At 30.2% G+C, this 12,687-nt stretch overlaps 2 non-coding genes and 1 pseudogene across 2 annotated transcripts; all 3 read right to left on the bottom strand.

Moving 5' to 3' along the window:
• Window positions 1-1,650: 1,650 nt before the first annotated feature.
• Window positions 1,651-1,732, bottom strand: LOC120147603. Its single transcript, XR_005518296.1, has one exon. It is a non-coding gene; the product is annotated as a small nucleolar RNA Z155 (small nucleolar RNA).
• Window positions 1,733-1,753: 21 nt separating this feature from the next.
• Window positions 1,754-1,850, bottom strand: LOC120147595. The gene has a single exon (XR_005518295.1). It is a non-coding gene; the product is annotated as a small nucleolar RNA R41 (small nucleolar RNA).
• Window positions 1,851-7,644: 5,794 nt separating this feature from the next.
• LOC120146711 lies at window positions 7,645-11,843 on the bottom strand (annotated as a pseudogene).
• Window positions 11,844-12,687: the final 844 nt, after the last annotated feature.

Here is a 12,687-nt window from a genome sequence, read left to right as displayed (position 1 = left end):
CACAAATGAGACCAACATTATCTTAATCATGCATTTACCAATATTCACATGTTCCATAAAGCATAAAGAGGTAGTAAAGTATTACCTCGATTTCCGTGCAATACTGATTGACCATAAAAATTCCATTCGAACGCCTTTGATCTTCAATTCAACTTCCAATAATTCCTCAGATACATATCAACATAAATTATATCAGAAACGGAGCTTAATTACGATAAACTGATCGAATCGGGTGATATATCAGTGAATGATAGCTTACCAGGTTCGAATTTGGTGAAACGGACTTCGGATTCGGATTCAGGACGTCGAAAGCATAAAATATGACTTTTCAGAAATTTGGAATTTTTGGTCAAAATCGAAGTCAACGGGTTTGACCGGCTATTTCGAGGCCTTCGGGTTCGAATTTCGAAAAACGGACAGCGGAATCGGATTTGGAACGTCGAAAAATGTCAGGATAGGTATACTCGGTCGAAGTCAAAGGTCGTTTAATGCCCGGTCAAAGCCGGTCAAAGTTTTGGTCAACATTGGTCAACGCCGGTCAATGGGTCAACGGTCAACGGGTCGGGTCGGGTCAACGGGTCGGGTCAGGTTAACGGGTTGGGTAAACGAGTCGGGTCAGGTTATGACCGGTCAAACCGGTCAACTATTCACTAAAACCGGTCAAACCGGTCATTTGTCTATCCCCACTCGCAGTGGCGGCGCGTGGGCGCACGTGGGCACTGTTACGGCAGCGTAAAATTCACATAAAAATTTCTAAAAATTATTTTGAGCGATTTCGAGATACTTACAAAGCTCGGTTCACAATTTTGAACGGCGGAGAGCTCGATTTTGAAACGTCGGAAACTTTGACCGCTTCACCTCCACACGCTCCGCTGTCGCCGGAGAAAAAGGAGAACACCGGTGGACTCGGAACGGCACTAGGAACACGATGGTGCGGGAGGTGTCGTAAACGGATCATCGGATCGTCGTGAATCGATGAAAAACCAACTAAAACTGAGTTATTACCGACGATACTTCCGACTGAAATTAATGACGAACGGAGATGATTCACGACGTAAGGTTTGAAGGGTTTTGTTCCTCGCTCGACAACGAACATGATGGTGGTTTCGGCTCGTCGATCGGAGGTCGAACGGCGAGTAGATCGGAGTTGAAAGAGGGGTTGATGAAAAGGAAAATCTGGAAATATTTTTTTCCAGAAACATACGGGGATGGGGGTATATATCATCTCCTAAATAAAAATGGTTAAACCAAGAGTTTAGACACTGAACTTCCTGTACTTTTTAAAATGGTCTTCCAACTTTAAAACTTTACAATTTAATCCCCAATGTTTCTTTCAAAATATCAATTAAATCCGCCACTTTATAATTTCTTAATTTTAGCCCCTAAATTGGGGTGTTACACTGCAACAAATCGTAAAGAAAATAATAAGCATTTATAAGATAAATTATGATGAACATAATTAAAACAACCATAATTTAGATCCTATTCATTGTTCCCGATATTTATGGACTATTTATAGAATGTTTATGAGTGAAGCCGAATCATGTTTTTGATTAAATCAATGAAGCCCAAGTTGAATATTAACACTTTTCCACTCATAACTCAATCAAAACCAGAAACAACATTTGTACAGTAATACTTTTGACAGCCTAATGATCAGATAATTGTAGCCTGATAATTTTAAGTCTACATTATGTTTTAATTCAGAAAAAAGGATATCATCATCTCAATGGCTCTGACTCACATATTAATTCGAGGCTCAGAAGAATCGCTTGATGATTTTCAAATCTCCAGATGGGAATAAAACAATCCCTCATGAAATAGGTAGGATTCACCATCACAGCCTTCAATCATTGAAAACCAACAAAATACTAAGTCAAAGCTTCAAAAATTCATCGCTTAAAAGAGAATACAATAAAAGGATAAATAAAGCATTCACGGCGTAAATCTCAAATCCTATCTAGTAAGTGAGAAGAAAAGAATAAAAGGATAAAAAGAAGTAATATTCATCAATATGCTGCCATCTCCTATTGTTATTCTTCACAAGTCATTATCCATCATTGCACTACTCGTGCGCGCTAATGAATCAATATGCCCCACTAATACACGGTGATGCCAGAAAAATTGCCAGTGACAACAACGACGATAATCCTATTGAAGATCGTCTAATACGAAAAAAATATGGGACATAATCGACGATGACCATGTTGTGGAACCGGTTCCCATAAAGGTCATTGAGAGTAAGAGGATTTTTTTCGCTTTCATTGTAAATATTGATTTCAACGGTTCTAATATAAAAAAAGCAATCAAATTTCTATTTATATAACTTAAACATTTCAAGCATTTATCAAACAAAAGTGTAGATACTTATGAAGATAATTAATTTATTATCAATTATTTTACAACTTAAGATTTAAAATATTAATTATTTAAATATAAATTACATAAACACAAAGTATTTAAATAAATTAAAATTATAAGATAAGTAAATTCATTCAAATACCAAAAAATAAAAATAATACTTGAATATCAATTTATTTAAATTAAAATAATATAAATTAATTTAAAAATAGTAAATAAGTGTTTAAACGAAAGGTGAGGATTGCTTTCCTCTTTACACAATCAGAATACAAAATTATGTCACGTCTTGCTAATTGGGACAAAAGCATGCTTAACTGAACGTATATTTATCTTACGTAATTAAAATTTTTCATTTTTATAAATAATATTTTCAATATTATATAAATATTTAAAATATAAATAAAATATCATTCCTTAAAGTAATCAAATTTAGGTTGAATATGATCTACGATATCTAAAATACGGCTAAAAATAATATGATCAGTTCTATCAGATATTGATTATTAATTTAAAATATTATAAAAATATAAAGCATTTTAGGTTGGTGCAACAATAAATGTTTCAAATTATATAACATTTTATATTGCAACTGAAAATATTACCCAACATATGACATTTTAAGTTGTAAACTGGAAATGTTATCAAACATATAATAGTTTAGGTTGAATATATTTCACGAGAAGTATCAAAAATTTTACTCTGAATTAAGTATCATTTTCAACCTAAAATGTTACTAATATATATATATATATGGATGGTTTGGTAAGTATCGAAACTCAGAGTCAAAGTTTTGATACATGTTGTGAAATATATTCAATCTGAGAAGATAAAAAATTTATGTAGGAATCTAAATTGAAACCTGAAATGTTACCGGTATCAATGTATGTTTGACAATGTTACAACATAAAATACCTTCAATATTAAGTTAAAACCAATTTAAAAATTTAGATAACATTTTAAGTTACAATAAAAAAATAAAATGATAACAAATCACTTCTGAATTATCAACCGAATATATTAAAAATTTATAAATTTAATAATATATTCGGTTATACTAACCGAAAAACTATTCACTTAAGAATGTTTTAATTAATATTAAATTAATTTTAAATTAAACCGCTACATTTTATACTCACCCCAAATTTACTTATTTATCTTAATAAATATTCATGGTCACGTTGATTCATTTTGATAATTATGTTTGACATATAACTGCGGAAGGCTGAACTGTCGCTGTTGAATTCCTTTATAGAAAAATTGATTTACATGTCCTACCCCATTTTTGTTTGACACATTTATCCATGTTCAGAGACGGTTATGTAAAAAATTTGGGAATCTGCTTTCCATGAATAATTAATTAATTTCATAATTTTCCTACGTCATTACTTTTGTCATATATAATATTATTTAAAGGATAAATTATTGGGTTCTTCTAATATATATATCAAATCATAACATAAAAGCAATCCCCCTCCTAGATTATAATTTTTTTAATAGTATAGAGGGATTATAATTTAGAATTTATTTATATTTTTTAATTATTAATAATAGATATGTATTTTATAAATATAATTGTTAGAATCTAAAATTTTAAGAGAGACTAATACTTTCTCTAACCATTGAAATATATTTAATTTTTTTTATATAAATTAAGATTTGAACGGGCACAAAATAATATAATATAAGTATCTTTAATCAGTGGATGGATTATTGCTTTTGCCTTAAAAATAAAATCTTTAATTTATTAGTTAATGTTTGGGAAACAAAATATTTTAGGTATTGTTGTTTTCTTTTATTTTTTTTCATTATATATATATGAGTAACATTTTGTGTGTAGTTTCATGTTTATATTTTGGTTGGTTTTTGTATTATAATTGTATTTAAAATATTACATATTAATTTAAATAAAATTTATATTTTATAATTTATTTTAATAAATTTTGATATATTTTAAATTTTATTGTGTTGTATGCATATCATAGTATATTTACTTTCATTTCATAATTGAATGTATAGGTTTAAATTAACATTATAAGTATTTTAAAAGTTCTTTAATGAAATAAGGAATAGAAAATAAATTTATTCTGTTTATGTTATTTTTTATGTTTAAAGTATTAAATTTACAAATTTTTACATGTTAATAACTTGTTTTATGTATGATTAACATATTTACGTAATATATGTAATTTTTATAATTTTTTCTTACATTTTATGTTCATATTATGCAATATATGTATGAATGATTTTTTTATTAACTTAAGATGATTATAAATGTAGTATACATTTGAAAATGAACGTTCAATCGCTTTGCTGTAGCCGTTGATGTTCAAATTCATAACTTTTGGAAACAACAATTATTTCTTTATCTACTGAAATCAATAATTTGATTTAGAGAAGATTTGTCTATTCACATCATAGTTATGACGTATCTATTCTTATAGTTTGTATTTATTTATGTTTCAAAAAAATTGTATTTTTTACGTTTGAAGTATTATACATTTATATAATATATTATACGGAATTATTATATTGTTTTTTATGTGTTCAATTGTTCATATATTTATTATGTCATGTTACTATTAATTTTCATGTCACGTTATCTTTTTAATTATTTTAACGTTGTATTTATATTTTAGTTGATTTAATATTTTATATTTATTAATTCAGTTTTAATCTTAGTTTTATTTACTTAAAATTATATCATTACATTTATTACACATGAATTAATTTTTATTATTTTTAAATTCTTTTGTCTAAATTAGTAATTCTTGTAATAAAAGACGTAAATAATGGTCTGTTATTACAATAATGACCGTCATATAGTAATAGCAATACCGTTCAAAATTATTATTATCGAAAAATAATGATGCGAAAGGAAATCATACCAATAATAGTGGATTATAACGGATGACATCCAAAATTACTAATAACAAATCATTATTCTTGTTATTGTTCTGTTACGATAATTTTTTAAAAATAATTTAACAGTCCTTTGCGGTAATTAAAATTATGAAAATTATTATTATGTTTTACTATAATTACATACACATTTTAAAATTTTGACAATTAAGATATCTAAAATATATAAAATTTAAAGTTTTTGAGGAACGATTACCCTCACTCGTTCATTTCGATTAGTCCTTGATAATAATCAAAATAACACCTATCATATTCGTAATTATAATAAAACTAAAAATATAATCGCGACCACAATTTAAATATACGTTATCATACCACTTCAAAGATATAACCACCATTGCATAAAATGAGTTCTTATTTCCATGTGAAGCGATTCTTTGGCCGAGTGGCACGCCGAACCTTGCGAGTACATGGGTTTATCATGTGAGAGTTTGAATCTCTCGAGGCCTCATTTGTGTTTTTAACTTTATTTTTCCCGAAAGTTTCGAAAATAGTCTCTCCGAGTGGGATAAATAATTCATGCAATAATCTAATAGGTAAACTACACATTTAGTGCCTAAATTATCAATTTTTTCATTTTAATATCTAAACTTTTATTTATTTTAAAACAATATCTAATGTTACTTCTTATTTCGTTTTAGCACATCACCCTTAAAAACATAACGAGTGAGTTGTACCTGACGCATTTTTTATGAGTAAATTACTCCTAATTTAATCACTCTAATTTTCAAATTTAATTTTTATTTTAATTAAATATTAATAAAAGTCATGTCACAAAATTTATTAATAAAATAAATTAGAGTGATTAAAATAAGATTAATTTGAAAGTTGAGTAGTAAAATGAAAAAAACTTAAATTTTAGTGACCATGGGTGAGAAGATAGTTGAGTGATAAATAATATAATTTACTCATTAAAATGTAGTGGTTAAGTTTTTAATAGCAGAATAATAAAATGAAACGAAAAATAGATCTTAGGTATGATTTATAAAACAAATGAGAATTTAGATACTGAAACTAAACAAAACTGATAGTTTAAGTACTAAATATATAATTAATCCTAATTTAATAAATGGTTCAACCGAAAACTTGCCTAATTCTAAAAAATTCTCACCTATTAAAAATATATGGTCATGTTTTAAAAAAAAATCAATTGTTTACAAATGTATTAAATTATCACTTACGATATAAGTAAACGAAAATATTTAATATAAAAAACTAAGATTCACTCAATAAAATTCTATTAAACAGATGTTTAAATTAAAGAAGTGGTAAATAATTTACATATAAATCCAATTAAAAATGTTTAAATTCTTAAATAATAAAATTCAAAAAAATCTCAAATAATAAGTTTTAATTATTTTATTTGAAAACTATAGATATCATTTAAAGTAAGAGCATTTTAGTTCTATTAAGAAAAAGAACATTTAAGTTATTTCACAATTGGAATAAAATTTGATCAATCTATAACATCAACTCAATTAAAAAAATATTAACAATTTATATTTATGAAGCATATAGAGAAATTATTAAAATAAGTTACAAATAGTCCTATGAATATTAAAAGTTATAAATGTTCATTTGATTATAAAATATTGTTTTGTTAAGTAATATCCCCGGACTATTCATTATGTTTCAAACTAGTCATTTTCTATTAAAAATTAATGATATTTTGAACTAAACGACTATGATATAATAAAATCTAATCTCAAAATCTCAAATAACCATCACATTTCAATTATCATATTAACACTCAACTTATACAATCACCAATTTTTAAACGAAAAATTATGAATTTGAAACATAATAAAAAATCATATGACCATTTTCTAACTTTTAATAATTACAAAACTTAATAAAATAATATTTTATAATAGAAAGACTTGATAAAACAATATTTTCACCGAATAAATCATTACTCATGTACAATAATATACATATTTGAATACTTTAAACACATTAAAAACAATACGAAGATTAACACAAATACTGTCTTTTCATGTACAATAATATACATATTTGAATACTTTAAACACATTTAAAATAATACGAAGATTAATACAAATACTTTCTTTTTTTCATTTTCCCCTTTTACATAATATAATAAATGATCAAATTAATCTACAAAACAAAATTTGCATTGCCTACTTGACCTTCAAAGAATGAAGCCAATTTTCAATTGCAAATATTAAATGTAATTTAAAAAAAAAAGTTTAAGGTGATCACAAAATAGTAACCATTTACAATACGACATAACTACTTAAAATTTCAAGAGAGAAACACTCTCTTTGACCACTAAAGTGGTAAAGAACAATGGTAAATATTAACGGAATAAGATAATAATTCTCAAAAGAGGGTATCCCAATCTTAAGGTTGCAAGATGGTGACCATTAGTTCCCACTTTAAAGCGTACAAAATAAACATCGACATTGTTATCATATCAATCCAATGTGCCTCTAACGAAATAAGAAAACAACACATGTATAATATATATTTATCAGAACTAAGGGCATATATTATACATAAGCTTTTCATGGCCCAATCTTACCTCATTTTCTTCTCCTCTTCCTCCTGCGCTTTTCACTCTCATCAGAACTTGACGATTCTGTCCCCGACTCTGAATCTGAACTGGCATTTCCTGAATCCGATGAACTAGAGCTTCCAGATTCATCACCCGATTCAGATCCAGATGCTGGTTCCTGTTGTTGCATGATAAGCCGGGGCATGTTCTTCAAATATTCACGCAAATTCTCGGTTATACCACCTAGACCAATTGAAGTGAAGAAGTTGATTGAAAATCTAGTGTTCTTGGGATTATCCCTTGGGAAAATAGATTCAAAGGAGTCCATCATCGTTGGATCTGATAGCCGTTCGTTCAGTCTGCGGATTCCAAGATGCTCTGACAATTCCTACACCATTACCAAAGTACCAAAATGGGAACATAAAAACAAGTTTTTACCAATAACAGTAAAAGAAAATAACTTAACACCTAGTCTACCTGAAAATCAACACAAAAGCACTCTTTTAACTTACCTGGAAGAGGATCTTTATAAATATACGGGAAGAAGAGGTTGTGTCCTCCTCTGTTAAGCGTATGTAGGATATAACATGCCACGGCAGAGCATCTGTGCCAAGTAAATGTGCAAAAAACTTCGCCACATTACGCATTTTGTTTGTTTCAAGGCGATGGATCATAGAATACTGCTGAACAAAGCATTTATCAAAGTTTTCCTGATAGACTTTGTTGATCATGCAAAACCGCTGCCCCAGAAGACCATAATATCGAAGGTATGTTCTCTCCTGACTACAGCATTCTAGGAGCATAATGCATAACTCCATCTGCAAAACCAAAATCAAGGAAACAAATTTCTTAGAATGCAACATTATAAATAAGAATTTTATTCAGAATTGAGACTGATAGAAGCAAAACACATACCTCTTGCCCAGGCTCAAGCTTAATTTTCAGCAGCTTGTGACCAGCCTCCTCAAAATCTACACTGGACATGATTGTCAGGTAGATTGTCCTCCTAAGATTTATAAGATTTGTCTCTGTCTCGTCTTGTATTTTCATCTGCTCTTCATCTTCCTCATCAGATTCATCATCATCCTCGTCATCCTCCTCGTCACCTGAACCTGCATCTGAGCCCACTTCACCCTCAGATTCTTCACCAAGGATGGTTTTCTTCAACTCTTCATAGCGCTTTTCATTCTCCACGAACTGAGGATCTGGTTTAAATATGTCTGCAAGAAAGGACAATAGCAGGTATTCACAATCACATACCAGACAGAATTAACCAAACAGGTACAGTTGATCACTAGAAGGAAACAACTTGAGACATACCTAGGGTGATCTCGGGATCTATCTCATCTTGGAGAGATATTTCATGAGTTAATTGGTCCTCCTGCTCAACAAGGTCTAGTTCTGGACGAACTGCAGGATAACCCTAAAAATGAATATATGGAAAACAATGATAAGGGCTTCTTTAGTCAATAAAAAGGTATGTGACCTTGAAAATTTTACAGGATTTGCAAAGAATTATTTAGGAAAAAACATACCTGAAACTTTGCTTTCCTTATAGCAAATAAGCCCTCTATTAAAAATTGAACGCGTTTATCTATCTCTCCCTCATGAAGAATCCCCCGAAATCGCTCAAAAATACCTGTAAACACAACAGACAACATTAATTGACCAGGGAACAAAGACATCTAAGAAGATACCACTAGACTAGAATCACCAATGGAAGGGGGAAGGAGAGAGACGAAGAAATAAGCAAAACTTTTTCCTCAACTTTGTATCAGATAAAATTACATGAACATTAAACCTATAATTAATTTGTAAACAGTTTCCTGCAGCAACCAATACAAAGCAAGCATACCAATGAAATTAAAAAAACCCAAACAGTCACAAGCATATATTACCAAAGAAAACAGGAAACTTTTAAAACCAGTATTATCAGCTAAATGTTCTTCTTAGTATACTCCAGAAGCTGGAGCATGAAAAACAGGCATCCCCATGGAAAAATAACTTCCTGTGCATAACATGTATTATTAACAAAATGCAAGACAATGCATATCAGCATTCCAAAACCATAATACTATGGAATTTAAACCAGCGTGAATTGCAATACATATAAGTAGAACTACTGCATTGAAATATACACGATTCAAACAATAACACTCACCATGGAGGCCTTTTGGTGAAAAATCTTGAAGTAATGAACCACACTCTGTAACAAAACCAACAGCCACCTCAACACTGTCATCGGTAGGGTTTTCCAGCAATACAGTGAGTAGTTCCAAAGCAACAATCTCATGAGCCACTTGCTGGTTCACAAGATGTGCTACAAATTTAACAGCTGCCAGTAATTGAGGCTGTCCAATAAAAGAACCAGTAAGTAAGAAATCCAAGAAAAAAAGTTCCTTTTAGTCAAAGATAAATAAATCATGAGAAGCAAAGAATAAAGGAGCAACTAATCACCTTGTCATTCCGCTTATATGCTCTCTTAAGCTGCAAAACAATCCTCCTCAACAACAGCTCCCCCACCTCAGGAAACTTGGTATTAACAACCGCCACCAAGGCAGCAAAAACATCTGTGAAACCCGGAGATGCCATCTGAGATTTCATGCAAGAACGACAAAAGAGACCCCTTCCTCGAATAAGATTCTCAGCAAAGAGCTCTGGCATAATATTCTTTATATTAGTAGCATTGACCTTATTAACAAGCCCATTGATACTTTTTCTAAGGGCATCCCATGTTAGCCGCTGATACTCGACACTGCTCTTATCTTGTGTCTCTTTCATCATCCTTGCTAATTTAAATGGAGGAATGTAAACTCCTCCACTCCTACCTAAATTTGCGAATCACCATTCAAGTTGGTTTGCTGCAAAGCTGATTGTTTCAGTTTGGTTTCCCCTTCTTCTTTCTCCTTATTATCATCTCTGTCTCTACGGCTTAGCTGATTATCACTGTCTCTCCTATCACTTCTATTCTCACGGGACCTTCTTCTGCTATCATCATCATTGGAATCATGACGCGAATGATGAAACCTGTCCCTATTTCTATACCTATCTTCTTCAGATTCCCGTCGCCTCTCATTATGTCTATCCCTATGTCTAGTACCATGCCTATTACTTCTATCCCTTCTTCCCCTCCTGTCCCTCTTGGCTCGACTCTCTTCCAATTTATCAGAAGATTCAGAACTTTCCTCGGGTGTATCTCTCTGCCTGGTCTTGGAATCATCATCAACATTGCGAATTCTTTCTCTTTCCCGCCCTTTATCATTACCATCATGAATCCTTTCTCTTTCACGCCTTTTATCCCCGTGGGAACGCTTGTCATCTTCTTCATCAGAAGATCTAGAACGTTCTTCTCTCTTCCTATCCTTACTACCACCATGAATTCTCTCACTTTCCCTCCTACCATCTCTATTTGCATGCTTACCATATTCACCAGATCTAGAACGTTCTTCTATTGGCCTATCCTTCGAATTATCATCATCATGAATTATCTCACTTTCTCGCCTCCCATCTCTAGCACGCATGTTTACATCAAAAGATCCAGAATTTTCTCTTTGCCGTTTATCCTCATCATCATGATTTCTTCCTCTTTCTCTCTCACTGTCTCTTTTTCCCCTTTCTCTATCTGACCTAGAATACATTTTGCCACGATTTCCATGTTCACTACTCTCATCTCTCGCATCATCGTCACTCGATTCACTGTATCCTCTACCCATACTTTAAAAGTTACAAATCAATTAAAAAAACGCACCTTCCAGAACCCCTTCCCTCAGCAAGCTGTTCTTGAAAACCAAAATAAATCAGATCTACAGAAACTTGAAACGCTTTGACCAGAGAAACATGAACAAAGGTGGAAAGTAAGGGCGAGGTGAGGCTGACCTGACTAGGTGTTGCAACTCGCAAGAGCTCAAACTCAAATCAGAGCAGCAATGATAGAGGTCAAAAAGATGCTATTGTCGCAAGTAGAGTAACTTCTAATCAGTGCGCTTCAGCGAAATGGAAGAAAACGGCGAAGCAAGCAAATAACATAAGGATGCAGATCTTTTACGCCCAATGCAAAGAAATTTATTTTTAAACATAAACCCTAGTTGGGCCTTTTTTTTTTTTTTTACAATTCTGTGAAACTAAAAATAGCAGAATGACAGCGGAGAGAATGGGTGACTTTCTTAAGTTTAAATAAAAAGTAATATAAGAAAAATTCTAGAATGATGGAATATAATGATATTTATCATTATTTTTATACGGTTAAATTTATAAATTATCATTAAATTTTATTAAAATTAAAATGATTTGTACGAACGAACTAATAACCTCAATAGTTAAAAAATAGTTATTATCAAGTTAAAGTGTCAACGACTATAAGATATTTGAGTGTTTATTATCAAATTGTTGATAGTTAAATACTTTCCCTTTTAATCATCTTAAATTAATAAAAAATTAAAATGATCTTTTTAGATACTAAATTTTTAAAAGTTATCTAAGGATCATTAAACTTTAAATTTTATTATAAAATGATTATGTCGTCATTAAATGCGGTTAGTAAATTAACGAGACATGTTAAATTAATGGAAAATCTTATTCAACTCTTTAATTTTACTAAAATTTTTATTTTATTCTAAATTTTAATTAAAATAATTTTATTACGTTCATTGAATTGTGAATAAAATATATTTTTTTTGTTCTCATATTATAAATATTGAATTTGTATAATTTATTTAATAGTATAAAAGATTAATGGTTGTTTTGATTATTTTTTATTAATATTTGGATGTATCCTTCTTATTAAAGTGATATTATATATATAATTTATTATTTTTAAATTGTATTTAAATTTCTTTAAAAAGTTAAGGGTAAATTACTCGTTTAGTACCTATCAGTTTTGGTATGTTTTA

This window comes from Hibiscus syriacus, unplaced genomic scaffold (assembly GCF_006381635.1).
Source record: "Hibiscus syriacus cultivar Baekdansim isolate YM2019G1 unplaced genomic scaffold, ASM638163v2 tig00002511_pilon, whole genome shotgun sequence".
NCBI lineage: Eukaryota > Viridiplantae > Streptophyta > Magnoliopsida > Malvales > Malvaceae > Hibiscus > Hibiscus syriacus.
This window is presented reverse-complemented; position numbering and strand designations above follow the sequence as displayed.